The sequence below is a fragment of the Vicia villosa genome, linkage group LG1 (genome assembly GCF_029867415.1).
Source record: "Vicia villosa cultivar HV-30 ecotype Madison, WI linkage group LG1, Vvil1.0, whole genome shotgun sequence".
NCBI classification, from domain to species: domain Eukaryota; kingdom Viridiplantae; phylum Streptophyta; class Magnoliopsida; order Fabales; family Fabaceae; genus Vicia; species Vicia villosa.
This window is the reverse complement of record NC_081180.1, coordinates 144,093,008-144,107,981: the sequence shown is the minus strand read 5'-3', so window position 1 is coordinate 144,107,981 and position 14,974 is coordinate 144,093,008. Positions and strand designations below refer to the sequence as shown.

General features: G+C 32.2%; 1 pseudogene; it reads left to right on the top strand.

The window, feature by feature from the left end:
- The first annotated feature begins 10,782 nt into the window (after positions 1-10,782).
- LOC131644391 (pentatricopeptide repeat-containing protein At3g04760, chloroplastic-like) lies at positions 10,783-13,684 on the top strand (annotated as a pseudogene).
- Positions 13,685-14,974: the final 1,290 nt, after the last annotated feature.

The following is a 14,974-nucleotide window of genomic DNA, read 5'->3' as shown; positions in this document are numbered from 1 at the left end:
TTGGACCCTATTTGCGAGTCTACTCTTTAGTTCAGTTCTTGTATATTTTATATTGAAACTGAATCCTATTAATATAATCTGATGCTAAAAATGCTAAAAAGTTGTGTATTTTAAAAGACTATCGAGATTTATAATCTGAGCCTATCGCACAAGCTCCTGCCGTTGAAGAACGAAAACCTGCTGAGAAAAAGATTGTTAAGCCCAAGAGGTTAAAAATGTGATATCAATTGCCCAGCAATAGTTAAGTTCAGTGATTAATTGATGGAGGGAACTTGTTCTGTGCAAAGTTATTCATTTTATTAATTTATCCGCATAGCTAATGTTATTTGACTTTTGGATCTTAACTTTGTCTATCATGCTAAATCTAAAAAGATTGCACAAAGTTTAGTTCTTTTCTCTTTCAAAATTTCGTAAATAGAGCTTTTTTTCCCCCCTTATATTTTCTTTAATAAAGGAACCACTTCATGTAAAAACATCATTTTCATTGTTGTCATCTTGATCACATTTTTAAGGATGTACTAAGTAAATTACTGATCCAATTTTATTTTTAAAGTTTTTATCATGAAGTAGAGTTAAAAGTTGAAGTTATTTCTAACAAGTGGAAAAATTGTTTTGCTTTTTATTCCACGCCATCTTTATACTTATTCAATGAAATAATATTTAATAATTGACAAAAGTAAAGTTAAAGCTAAATAATTCCGTAAAATTAAAAAAATTGGAAAACATTAATCCTACTTTATGCTACTGTTTTTCCGAGGAAGGAAAGTGCTAGAAATTGGGGTGTAAGCGAATAAAAAAATCAATTAAATCGATAGTTCAAATCAAACTAAACAAAAAAAAAAAACCAATTATTTTGGTTAAGTTCAAAAATTAATCTGAACCAATAAAAATCGACGTGGTTTGATTTGGTTGTTGGTTTTAAATGTTAGAAACCGTCAAACCGATGAATCAAATCGATATTTATATTTATTTATTTAATCTTTTATTTAGTTCACTGTTAAGCTCGAATTTTGCATTAGCCCAACCCTTTTTTACTTTTTTAAAGAGCCAACAACTAAACCTTAAATCACACAAAATTGTTCTCATCAAATTATTGTTCTCGCTGGCCGCCGCCGTCGTTCTATTTTGTTTCGATCGCCTAATTTTTTCATTATAATATATAATCAGTTCATTGTTCAATACTATATTTTACTAGAATGATGCATCACAAAGTTATCACTTCCCGGTTCGATCACTTTACGAAATTATTCATTATAACCAATCACTACAAAAAATTGAATGGTTATTTTGGTATATTACGACGGTTAAAACCGCCACAATTTACAATCTACAACGGTTAAAGTACGGTACCGTTGAAAAATCGTGTGTCCTCAACCTATTTTGCGACTATTGTCAAAACCGTCACACCAACCGACGCGCTAGTTCACAACGGGTTGAAACTGACTTAAACTAGAAATAGTGATGGTTTAAAACTGTCGTGAATGTGATATCCTAACGGTTGGAACTATCGTAAATATGTCTTTGATTTTTATTTTTGTTATTTGTTTGCGACAGTTTAAAACTGTCGTGAATGTGATATCCATTATTAATTTTTATCTATTGTATTATATTTTTTATTTAAATTATTTTTAAATATTATTTTTTTTAATATTATTTTTTTCTTTAAATTATTTTTACTATAATATTTTTATTTATACTATTATATTTTTTATTTTATTTTCTATTACTTTTTTACGTAATAAAATTAATTTTAATAAAAAAACATTTAATATCAAATAAGCAATATAATATTAAAAAGATTGCGAGGTTCATAATCATGCCATGTAGTACAAAAAACCCAAAACATATCTCATCCTAATTTTATAATAATAAGTATCATTATGCCAAAAATACATGAGAAAGTTCATAATCTAATTAATTCATAGAAAAGTCTAATTTGTCATTGCAGATTCATTATCTGCAATACGGTAGTTAGACTTAGATGAACGTCTACCCATAGCGGGTGATTCCAATCATTGAAAAAAAGTATTAAAATAAAAGAGAAAAAAGTACAAATTTATCCAGATCTAGCCATCCACAACTAACTTTCCTCATGTCTAAATTCATCCTATAAAGAAGAGAAAAAGTATAAATTTTAATATAGAAATGTATGTTGTCTTAATAAAAGCAATGTGAAGATCGCAATGACTCCATGACTTGAAATGTAGTATGAGCTTATATATGCAAAATTAAAATTCAATATTATTCAACAATTAACACATCAACAACAAACGATAAACTTAAATAGGTTGAATATATTTACTTTTTTTAAAACCATCTACTTTTCCTTCCTTTTCTTATTCATGCAACATAACACCAAACATCAGCCAATAAATAACAAAGAATAATGTTTAAATCCTCATCCAACAAGAAGGATGTTTCAGCGTGTAAATTCAAAAACAATAAAATCTGAGCTACATGGTAAATTTTGCAACGTGTAAATTCAAAAATAATAAAATTGAGCTATATTGTTACCATTATTTTTTGACCCTAACAAATCGTCTTAGAAGCACTCATTTGTCAGTGATATTAAAAATAAATAACACAACTAATATATTTAATGTTGCAAAGATATGATTTTCAATAAACAAAATTCAAATGTTGATTCCTTAACTCACTTAAGGCATTGCTTATCAAATCTTAGTCTTTCTTCTTGTTAAGAACTACACGGTGATATCTATCATACACAATTCTAAAAAGAATACTTGTGAAATATCATAAACATTTTTTTATAGAAACTTTCCCGTTTCACATCTTACTCAAGCTAATTGTCTTCAATTTCATATAATAGAACATCAATTATTAACAAACTTTTTAACGAGCACCACAACAATAATTTTAATACTATTATCTTTTTTTTTTTGGACGAAATAATTAAATTTTTATTATTCTTCAATTCAATTTAGATAAGACGGAGTCACTGAAACAGAAGAATTATGACCATAAATTTAAGAAATTTAAGCAACTTAAGAAAAATCAAAACTCAATACTAACTTCAAGATCTAAAAACTTACCTTCCATGCCGCCACTCCCTTTACATCATCTTAATTAAAATTTAAGCTTTTAAACAAAAGATCTTCTGAAAATTTCATTAGAATATTTATAATCCCGAAAACTTACTCAATGCAAACAATGTTATTTTATTATTTGTCGAAAATTGTATCCTTTAAGAAAAAATTGTATTCCAACGTTGCTTTGCAAACAAACATCACCAACACTAATTATCTAATATACATAATCACTACCGATATGGAACACTCCAAAGTCTAGAGAGAATTATAAGATGTGAAGAACTCATTCCTCTATGTAATATGCAATATAACACCACTGTCAAATATTCATACAATATCATCTAATACGAGATTATCAGATTCATGGTCATAGAGAACGATAATATCATCACTACTAGTAGTAGTAGTAGTAGTAACATGATTAAGCAATAATACACAAGGTATAAAGATATAAGTTTTACGTGACAAAAGGTATGATGTCGTGCTCGACAAGACCTACTTTGAGCATAAAGGACGTGAAATAACCTGCTGAGATAATATAAAAAGATGACAATGACTCTTTTTTTCAAAATATCGAGATCATCTAATAGTCATCTAAAAGAAAGTTATACAAGTTTCAACTTTTCACTATTTTATTCATTTCAAGGAATTACACTAAACAACATTGAAGCATCCATGTGAATAAAATTTCAAGAATCAACTTGAGAAAAAAAGAAAAGAACTTTAAAATAAAGAACATCAAGAGAAGAAGCTATACTATAATGTAAGAATGAAGCAAGCAAGTGATTTCATTTATATGTTTTTTGTCAAAAAATTTAAACACTTGTATTCATTTATCCGATTGCACTGACGGATCTATGGCCCGGTTAGGGTGGGCATGTGCCTAGGCTGGCCCAAATATTTTTTTTGAATTGGAGAAAAAAAGTAAATAATAAATAAATAAAGGGCTAAAAGGTAAAAAGAATAGAAAGAAAAGGAAAAAAGGGAAGAATAGAGGAAAGGGACGCGCGAAGAAGGAAAAGAAACAACAAGCAAATGAAGAACGATGCGTTGTCCCCTTGTCGTTGTTGATGCATCGCCGAAGCTGCACCAGCCGACCACCTCGCCTCCACCTCGAAATATGTTCCCTGCTCCGAGTCCGACCGCCACAACCCACCTCCAATACGAGTGTCCGACGCGAATCGCTGCCATTTCCCAATCTTCGACGACGAAACTCCAATATTGTTCTGCTAGTTTTGATTGAAGGATTTCTACTTTTTTTATTTAAGAAAAAAATTGTTCTTGAAATAGTTGTTAAAAAATTGTTCTTAGGTTTGATTTTTATAAAAGTTTTGATTTTTATTTCTGCTACTTTTTAATAAAAGTTTTGTTTTTAAAACACTTGATTTTAAAACAAATTGTTCTTGAAATAGTTGTTAAAAATTATTCTGCTAGTTTTGATTTCTATAAAAGTTTTGATTTTTCATTATTTTTAGGTTTATGAAGGAACTCAAGGAAGTTTAAATATACTGTATAAATTATTGTTATTAAGTTTGTTTCATTTAATTTCATAGGTGAGGAGATTTTTGATTGATAGAGCAAGTATTGAGAATGTGAATGTTGTGCAACCGAAAGCCAAATTAGAACCACCATTTAATGTGATTAATGAGTTTAACCTAAATGAGATTGTGTGTGATCCAAGTTGTAGGAAACAAATTAATGAGTATGCTCCGGATATTCAAGACCAAGTGAGGAGGACATATGTATTGAAAGGTCCAATGCAACCCAATTGGCTAAGGTTTCCTCCTACTCCATTTGGAAGTGTTAAAAGAGCATTTACTAAATCATGGTATAAGAGTTATACATGGTTAGAATACAGTGAGATCAATGATGCAGCTTATTATTTTTATTGCATTCTTTCTAATAAATTCGGGAGGGACGAACACTTTGGTTTTAAAGCCTTCACTAAAAGCAGATATAAATATTGGAAGCATGCATCTCAAGGCTTGAAAGATCACATTGGTAGTCATAATAGTTTGCACAATCATGTGGCAACAATGGCGGATCTAGGGATTTTTTATGTTGCTATTGACAAAATGTGTGTGGAGATGGATCACCGCTTTAGTGAATGAAGTAACATTATCCTTGATTGCTTATCATGTCTTGAACCCAAGAACTCTTTCTCCAAGTTTGATGTTGATAAGCTTGCTCATCTTGCTGATATTTATCATGAAGACTTTTCTGATGATGAGCGTGGAACAATAAGGGATCAACTTGACACTTATGTTCTTCAAGTGAAAAGAAATGCTTCATTTTCTACTTGTAAAGATGTTCAAAGTTTGGCTTGAAGATGGTTCAAACTGAGAGACATTTGGTATTTCCATTGGTTTACAAACTTATTGAGTTGGCTTTGATATTGCTGGTGTCAACAACATCCGTTGAAAGATCTTTTTCAGTAATGAAGATTATCAAGTCCCATTTGCACAATAAGATCAATGATGTGTGGTTCAATGACTTGATGGTATGTTACACTTAGCGGGAGATATTCAAGTCACTTTATGATATTGATATTATTCGAACACTCACCATAAAGAAGTATCGGAAAGGATATTATTGCTGGTGTCATAAAAAGTGTATTTTGGCTTTGTTTGCTTAACTCAATTTAGGGATTCTTCTAAATCAATTCAGAGACCCTATTTTGGTCTAAAACTTGATTTTTCTTCATTCTAATTCCTCCTTTCTTATCTTTAATGAGTATAATTATTTATGGGAATATTGTGGACATGTTTTCCACTTGAATTTGAATGAATTCATATCAACCTAATGTGGTCGAATAATTAGAAACCCTTGTTGGTTGATGATTGGACATAAACCTTACTTGATTCGAATGTCATGAGCAAATCCTATAAGTAGAAATTGATTGAAAGCAAGTAGTTGTAAATTAAATACATTTAGGTAAAGACAAAGCCCATTGTGTATATATAAGTGCTTTGGCCTAAAAACTGATACTTGGTGAGCGAGAAAACCTAGGTATCTTGATAACTAGAAGCAAGTATGTGTAGAAGTGAATACTCTTCAGAGCCGATTGAATACAATTCAACAATCCAAGGTTGAGAAATATTTTGATGCATGAGGTGCATGTAAAGAAGATTAAATACCAAAAGTTGTGCAATGGATGAGTGGTAAAGCCGCCATATAGAACCAATTATTGGTGGCAACCATTCCATTTTCCACTTAGAGAGATTTTATAGAGGCAACTATTAAGCAATTTGGGCCAGAAACTAATTCAATGGAGAATCTTCATTATTCTATCAACTTAAATCTCAATATTGTATGAAAAGTTTATCAAATTATTTTAATTTTGAGAACTATTATTTTTATAAGGAAAATGTTTATTAGTAAGAAAATGTGAAAACAAGAAATACAATAATGAATCTAAATAATTTATTATCATCACTACCCATAATCTCTACTAAAAAAGAAATTAAACTTAAAATTAATTTAAAATTCACCTTTAAAATAGTGATATGTGTGCATTCTTACACTTCTTGTTCAAATTGTTTCGTACTAAATAACAATACATTTTTTATAAACTATATTTTTATCTAAGCCTGTCGCACAAGCTCCTGCCGTTGAAAAACAAAAAAAAATTATAAATTTAAATTATTACATTATTTTTAAGGACACGCTGTATTTTTTGAATTTCTCATAAACTGTTTTTATTTTGTTTAAAATCAACTTATATATTTAACCTATAAAAAAACCTAATTAAAGTTTGAATAGCCATATCATATATGGTTAGGATAAAATCAAAATGGAGAAATAAAATAAAATAAAGGATAAATATCCTTTTTGGTCCCTTAAGTATATCCCGGGGTCCATTTTTCTCCCTTAAGTTTAAAAAGTTCCAAAATTATCATTTAATTGTTCAAATAGGTCCACGTTTGTCCTTTACGTCAAAACCGTTAATCAAAGTGAATGGTTTTAAACAGGTGGCAGACATGTGTTATATTTGTTTAATTAAATTGCCACATGGATTATATCTTGTTGGCCACCTGGATTACATTGAAATATAACTTCAAAAGTAAATTGGGATTGAAATAGTAACGAAGAAGTAGGAAAAAGGGATTGAAGGAAACCCTAGCGCAACAACCATTGTAGAACAATATCCAAGCTAAAGTTTTTCTGGGTGGGAAACAAAGTCAAGTTGAAACGAAGACAACACTGCTTTTCAGGTAAGTTATATGTTTGCATTCATGAAGTTATTGTAGTTTGGTAGTTAGGGTTTATTGAAATCCGTTTGTAAGAAATACATATCATTTTCTTCGCTTCTATTTAGGGCATAATTTTAAATGGATGAATTTCTAAACATTAAAATACATCACAGTGGTGAGTTCAGAACCATAAGGTTGATGACTACATACCTAAATATTATAGGAAATCAAGATATGTTGAAGTCTACAAACCGATTATTTTTCTTGTTAATGGCTTTAATATTAGGATAAAAATAGAGTATCCTGATGTTCTTCCCCCAAAATATAGGAAAATTCCTAGAAGACCCAAAAAGAGAAGGAACTTAGAGCAAGTGAGATTGATGGCTCAGATAGAAAAATGAGAAGGATTAGATTCCTTGTTTCCTGCAGCAGGTGTAAAAAATGAGGTTACAACAAGCTTACTTGCAAGGTGCCAATAACTAGTCTAGCATCCTAACAAGAAACTAGTCAAGCATCCCAACAAGTGCCTACTTAAGCATCCAAACAAGTGCCTACTCAAGCATCTCAACCAGTCCAATCTCAAGCATCCCAACAAACAAGTCAAGCATCTAAGCAAGTGAGCCCAAAATCTAAGAAAGTGATTCAAAAGTCCAAGAAGTTGCCAATCAGAAGACCAACTACCCCTTTCATACGACCTGGTCCAACAACTAGGTTAAATGCAGCCAGAACTATCGTTGGCCCAACAACAAGAAGGACAATTCCTACCAAGAGATCCACACCAAGCTGGAAAATTTAGATTTATGTTAGCACTCTTAAATAGTGTTTTCTTTTGTGTTTCTTTTATGTAAGACTTACTGTTTAGTTAATGTTAAGGACCTATGATATGATGTACTTAGGGATGTCAATTGCATATGTTAATCGGGATCCCTGTGGGGAATATCTGTGCGGAGATCCGAAGTTGGGGATTTTTTTCCCCGTGGGGATGGGGATGGAGGGAAAAGTTCCCCCGATAACACTTTGGGGCGGGGATTGGGAAAGTATCCTCCGTCCCCGTGGATTCCCCGACTCCGAAGATATATGTTAATTTATATATTTTATATATTATATTATTATATAATTTTACAATGTATTAGAAAATGAAGAGTCATTAGAAGTTATATATTTTTCACACATAATCAACCACTTGCGTTGGACGACATCGGTATTGTGGTAGTAAATTAGTGGAAGCACGGTAGCAAGAAGTTATGTTACTATTTATTTATTTTTTCGTAAAAAATATTAGCAACATCAAGTTCTTTTGCTTTTTTTTATTTATTATTGATGCAAGATGTATTTTGATTTTTTTTATAAAATAAAGATGCAATTATATGCGTTTTAAAAAATACAGAAAAAAAAACAAAATACTAGTGTCATAGTTTTGATCAAAAAGTGTAGAAATTTTCTTAAGATTCGATCTCCGTGGATATCCATGGGGATCTGTGGGGATGGGGATGGAGGGAAATATTTCCCCGTGGCGGGGATTGGGGATGGGGATGGGGACTAAATTTGGGGGCGGGGCGGGGAGTGGAGAAGCATCCTCCGAACAATATCTGCCCCGTTGATGTACTGATATGAACCAATGTTATTATGTAATGTTAAGGTCTTTTAGACAAGTAATGTTATGAACCTATGTTATGAATCTATGATTGCATTTAATGTTTTGAACATATTAATTTTGAATTTTAAACACTATGATTGCTGTTGGTAAGGTATTCAGAAACCAACTGATAGATCTTGATCCTTGAACATATGACATAACTCAAATGCAAACATAGTGAAATTGAAACTCATTATTGAAACACATAATTCATCCTTTAATTGAAATGGGAACTGATACATCTATTACAAACTATTTCAAGACTATTTCAATATGCTACATCTGACTCAAACTATGTTAAACTGGTAAACCAGTTACAAGATCCTAAAAACAACAATAACTAAAATAAAACAAAACAGTCTCTTCCAAATTTTTTCTAGATTCACGATCTTCTTCAATTGATTTTGTAATTCTCTAATCTTCTTCTTTAAACACTCCACCACCATTTTTGCAGCCTCAAGATCATGTTGAAGCTTCTCCAACCTACTCTTTTGACTCTTCATAAACTGATATTTTTCATCCTAAGCATCATCATAGAACCATTGAAAGTATCCATATTTGGCTTGTGTTTCACCCTGTGTTATTCACATTGCATCTCAGTCAAAACAAAAGCAACCCTATAATTAGATTAAATTTGTTTTTACCTGATAATTACGACAACCCCAGAATTGTCTCCCATAGTTTGTGATAGTTGAAGCTCTTCGAATGGTAGTCATGTCTCCATAGTCACATTTAGGTTTCCATCGCAAAATTCCGTCCAATCAACCACCGTTCTTCAAATTGGAATCGTATGTACATTTCCCATAATTCATTGAGGACGATGACTTCATTTTCCACGATCAATTTTACCCTTGATTGACCTCTGACCCTTGATTTAATCTGTAAATATGAAACCTTAATATTTGGGGATTTTGAGGACGAACATGAAGCTATGAATCTGGGAGCAAATGAAACAAAGGAGAAGAACATATAAACAATTCCACATCACCTGCCACGCAGAAAAATCTAACGTCTGTTACACCCTATTTGACAGAAAGGATAAGTATTCATTTTTGAACAATTAAAGAATCACTTTGAAACTTTTTAAACTTAAAGGATCAAAATGGACTCCGAGATATATTTAAAGTAAAAAAAAAATTTAAACACTCCACCTCCATTTTTGCAGCCTCAAGATCATGTTGAAGCTTCTCCAACCTACTCTTTTGACTCTTCATAAACTGATATTTTTCATCCTAAGCATCATCATAGAACCATTGAAAGTATCCATATTTGGCTTGTGTTTCACCCTGTGTTATTCACATTGCATCTCAGTCAGAACAAAAGCAACCCTATAATTAGATTAAATTCGTTTTTACCTGATAATTACGACAACCCCAGAATTGTCTCCCATAGTTTGTGATAGTTGAAGCTCTTCGAATGGTAGCCATGTCTCCATAGTCACATTTAGGTTTCCATCGCAAAATTCCGTCCAATCAACCACCGTTCTTCAAATTGGAATCGTATGTACATTTCCCATAATTCATTGAGGACGATGACTTCATTTTCCACGATCAATTTTACCCTTGATTGACCTCTGACCCTTGATTTAATCTGTAAATATGAAACCTTAATATTTGGGGATTTTGAGGACGAACATGAAGCTATGAATCTGGGAGCAAATGAAACAAAGGAGAAGAACATATAAACAATTCCACATCACCTGCCACGCAGAAAAATCTAACGTCTGTTACACCCTATTTGACAGAAAGGATAAGTATTCATTTTTGAACAATTAAAGAATCACTTTGAAACTTTTTAAACTTAAAGGATCAAAATGGACTCCGAGATATATTTAAAGTAAAAAAAAAATTTAATCTAAAATAGACTACTAGTAATAATTAAGGTCTTAGTTGATTTGTGTTGATTTCAAGCTCACTTTCCCTTATCCATTCTGAGATACTACATTCTCTCCAAACTCAACCCATGAATCTCCAACTACAACAACCGACAGCATCATCGTCCTTATCAATGACAACATTTTCAACTGAATTCTTGTCACACACTCTCAATTTCAGAAACCACCCAAACCGCCATTCATTCGTCACTTCCTCAACCCCATTTCTAAACCAAGGTAACACCAACAACAACCCAAGAACAAGAATCAACCAACAACCAATCAGGCCAAAACTTGATCAAAATTTCACGAAAAAGTACGATGAGTCTCTCTACTTACTTCAGCAAAAGGTTAACAGGGGCTATGAACCTGATGTTATTTTTTGCACAAAATTGATCAAGGGTTTTTTCAATTCTAAGAAAATCGAGAAAGCTATTCAGGTTATGGAGATTTTGGAGAAGCACGGTGAGCCTAATGCTTTTGCTTATAATGCTGTTATAAACGGGTTTTGTAAAGCTGGTAGAGTTGATGCTGCCAATAAGGTGCTTGATAGAATGAGAAAGAGAGGCGTTTTACCTAATGTTGTTACTTATACTATTTTGATTGAAGCAACTATTGTCCAAGGTGGTATTGATGAAGCTATGAAGCTTTTGGATGAGATGTTCTGGAGAGGGCTTCCACCTAATGCGTATACTTACAGTGTTGTTGTTAATGGTATGTGTAGAGAAGGGATGTTGGATAGAGCTTTTGAGTATCTTAAGTAGTATAAGTGGTAAGGGTTGTGCTGCTGGTGTGAGTGCTTATAATATTCTGTTGAAGAGTCTTTTGAATGAGGGGAAATGGGAAGCTGGGAAGAATTTGATGTCAGTTATGTTGGATAAAGGTTGTGAGCCCAGTTCTGTGACATACAGCACATTGATTAGTTCGCTTTGTCGTGATGGTAAAATTTACGAGGCTGAGAATGTGTTCAAGAGTATGAAGAAGAGAGGTTTGGCTCCTGATGCTTATAGTTATCATCCATTGATTTCTGCATTTTGCAAAGAAGGAAAAGTGAATTTGGCTATAGAGTATTTGGATAACATGACATCAGATGGTTGTTTGTCTAATATTGTTTGCTATAACTCGATCTTGGCTTCTCTGTGTAAGAATGGACGTGTTGGTGAGGCTTTGAACATCTTTGAGAAGCTCCGTGAAGTGGGTTGTCCTCCAAATGCAAGTTCTTATAGTACCTTGTTTCGTGCATTGTGGAGCAGCGGCAATAAAGTTAGAGCGTTACGGATGATTCTGGAGATGTTAAGCAAAGACATTGATCCTGATGAGACCAGTTATAATTCACTTATTTCTTGCTTGTGCAGAGATGGATTGGTGGATCAAGCAATTGAGTTGCTGGTTGACATGATGGAGAGTCGCGAGTTTCAGCCTACTGTTATTAGTTACAATACTGTTATTCTTGGATTGTGCAAGGTGCAAAGAGTCATAGATGCTATTGAGGTGCTTGCTGTTATGAATCAGAGAGGATGCTTGCCAAATGAAACAACCTACACAATGTTGATTCAAGGGATTGGTTTTGGAGGATGGCGAAATGACGCGATGGAGTTGGCTAACTCACTTGTTAATATGGATGCTATTTCGAAATATTCATTCAAACATTTGAGCAGAACGTTTCGTGCGATTGATGCACACAAAGAGCTTGCAGTATCAGAATGAACTAACTTCATGGGCATAACATTGATTTATTCAGGTCTTCTCAATAAGATTTTTTGTTCAATTCAATTAATGAATACCAACTTATTTCTTGCTCCCAATTTGTTCGCTGTTCAAAGGTTTTTGAAATTTACACAAATATCAAATGGATGGTTACTTCTGACATACATGTTATAATATAGTACACGTTTGTTAAACTTTGCAGAGTTTGTATTTTATTATTACATGATGACTAGGAACGTTCAAAATGCAGAGATATATGATATCATTACGAGACTATATTCATTACTACATTCTTGTCAGCTAACTAACAATCTTATTTCAATTCATTCATACAATTTAGTTTCTTTATCGTGCATTCTTTGTCGCTGCTGATAACCTCAAAGCCTTACCTGAATTGCTTCCAAATCAAGAAGGGTTAATCTCTTGTTTATGATTTAAATATGTCAAAACAATGTCAGAAAGCTCTTCATTCTGATGAATTTTATATACTAGTACCTAAGCATCTTTACACATACAGAATTTCACAAAATTTACTAATCAACTGAATTTTTAATTTGCAGGGATGTCAAGCTCAAACTTACACACTGGATGACATCCTCGACTAAAGGTATATTTTGAAGTTCTAATGTTATCATCAATTGCAAATAGAAATTCTACAATAGCTAAGGAAATTGTTCCTCTGCAGGAACTAAGTGGAAGTAAATTGCAAAATGACTCAAATGCTATACCTCTAGTTTATCATGAGGTACACCTATGCTACTCTGAATTCAGCACCAAGCAAATAACTTCTTATAGCATGCTGTCAAATTCATTAACAGTAGAGTTTGATTTTTCGATTTATTGATTTATTTATGATAGGGTTATGGGCATTATATCAAGGATCAAATGCTGAATGAGCCTCTTGAACAGATAATGGGGAAACTAGTTGAAGAAAATTCGGCAGCAACAAGTCAGCTTCTTGAAAGCAAAGGTCTTATTCTACTGCCTATTGCTCTGGTTGAAGAATTGAACCAAGCTATGCAATTGTTGAACCACGCTAACTAGTTCACTATTTGGGGTGATATCTATTGACTCTGTTTGGATCATTGTGGTATGAGAACCAAATTAACATGGTTAGGCCAATAAACGAACCATTGCATGTATAAACATTATTTTCATTCTGTCATCTTTATCACATTTTGGTAAGGATATACGAAGTAAATTTATGATCCAATTTTATTTTTAAGGTTTTTATCATGAATTATAAAATTGTAAATATTATATTACACACATCTAAGTAGAGCTAAAAATTGAAGTTATATTTAAGAAGTGAGAAAATTGTTTTGTTTTTTATTCCAGACCATCTTTATAATTATTCAATAAAATGATATTTGATAATTGACAAAAGAAAAATTAAAGCTAAATATTGCGGATAAATAAATAAAAAATTAGAAAACAATAATCTCATTTTATGCTATCTTTTTCTGAGGAAAGAGAGTGTTACAAAAATAAGATAGATATAAGAATACATAAAAGAAATAACAAAAATGGATGAAATAATAACAAAAATGAAAGATATAAAAGAAATAAAGGATATGAGTTAGGAGAGAGATAAGGAAGGAAGGAGATGAGAAAGATGTATAAACATAGTAGAAACAAGAATCTTTAAATTGGTCTGGGCTAACGAGTGTCCTCAGGTAGGGGTGAAAATAAGCTGAGCCGAGTTAGGCTTTGCCTGATCGGTCTAAAATCTTTAAATTTTGGGTCTGGCTAACGAGTGTCTTCAGGTAGAGCTGGAAATAGGCTGGGCTGAGTTAGGCTTTGTCAAACCTGAGTCTGACCTGTCAAAAAAGTTGAAGCCTAAGTCTGGTCCGTAGTAGCCTGTTGTAGACTTATTTTTAGGCCTGAGCCTGACCTTTTCGAATGACTGGTTAGCCTGTTAGCCTACAGAAAAGCCTATTTGTTCTAGACATAGGTAAATAAGCAATTAAAATAATGTTTAAATAGACTAACTAACTAACTAACAAACCAAGAGACTAAAAATTTGTTTGCATTGACTTATTTTAACTTACCTATTAATATAAGTTCTGTGAGACTATTTGTTCAAGAGAACTTATTAAAACAATGTTCATCAAGTGTTTTCATCTTATTTTCACAAGTTCTTCAAGATAATCAAGTTTTATTTATATATTTTAATTCAAAGTACACAACATAACATAATGATAATAAAAAATTATTCATATTTATTTAAATAGGTCGGTCTGATAGACTTAAAAGACTTTTATTGGGGCCTGGGACCTAGCCTTTTTAACTAAATAGACTTATAAAAAAACTTAGGCCTTTTCTATTTAAAAAAATGTGTGGTCTGGCCTGAGCCTGTAGTCCCCTGTTATCGGCCTGACCTATTTCCACCCCTACCCTCAGGGCACTCTTTAAACATATTAAATAAAGAAAATATTCTTTACAAAAGTCAAGTTTTCAAGTTCTAATAGATTTTCAATGCATTGAATACACACATTTTTAAAAATACTTATTA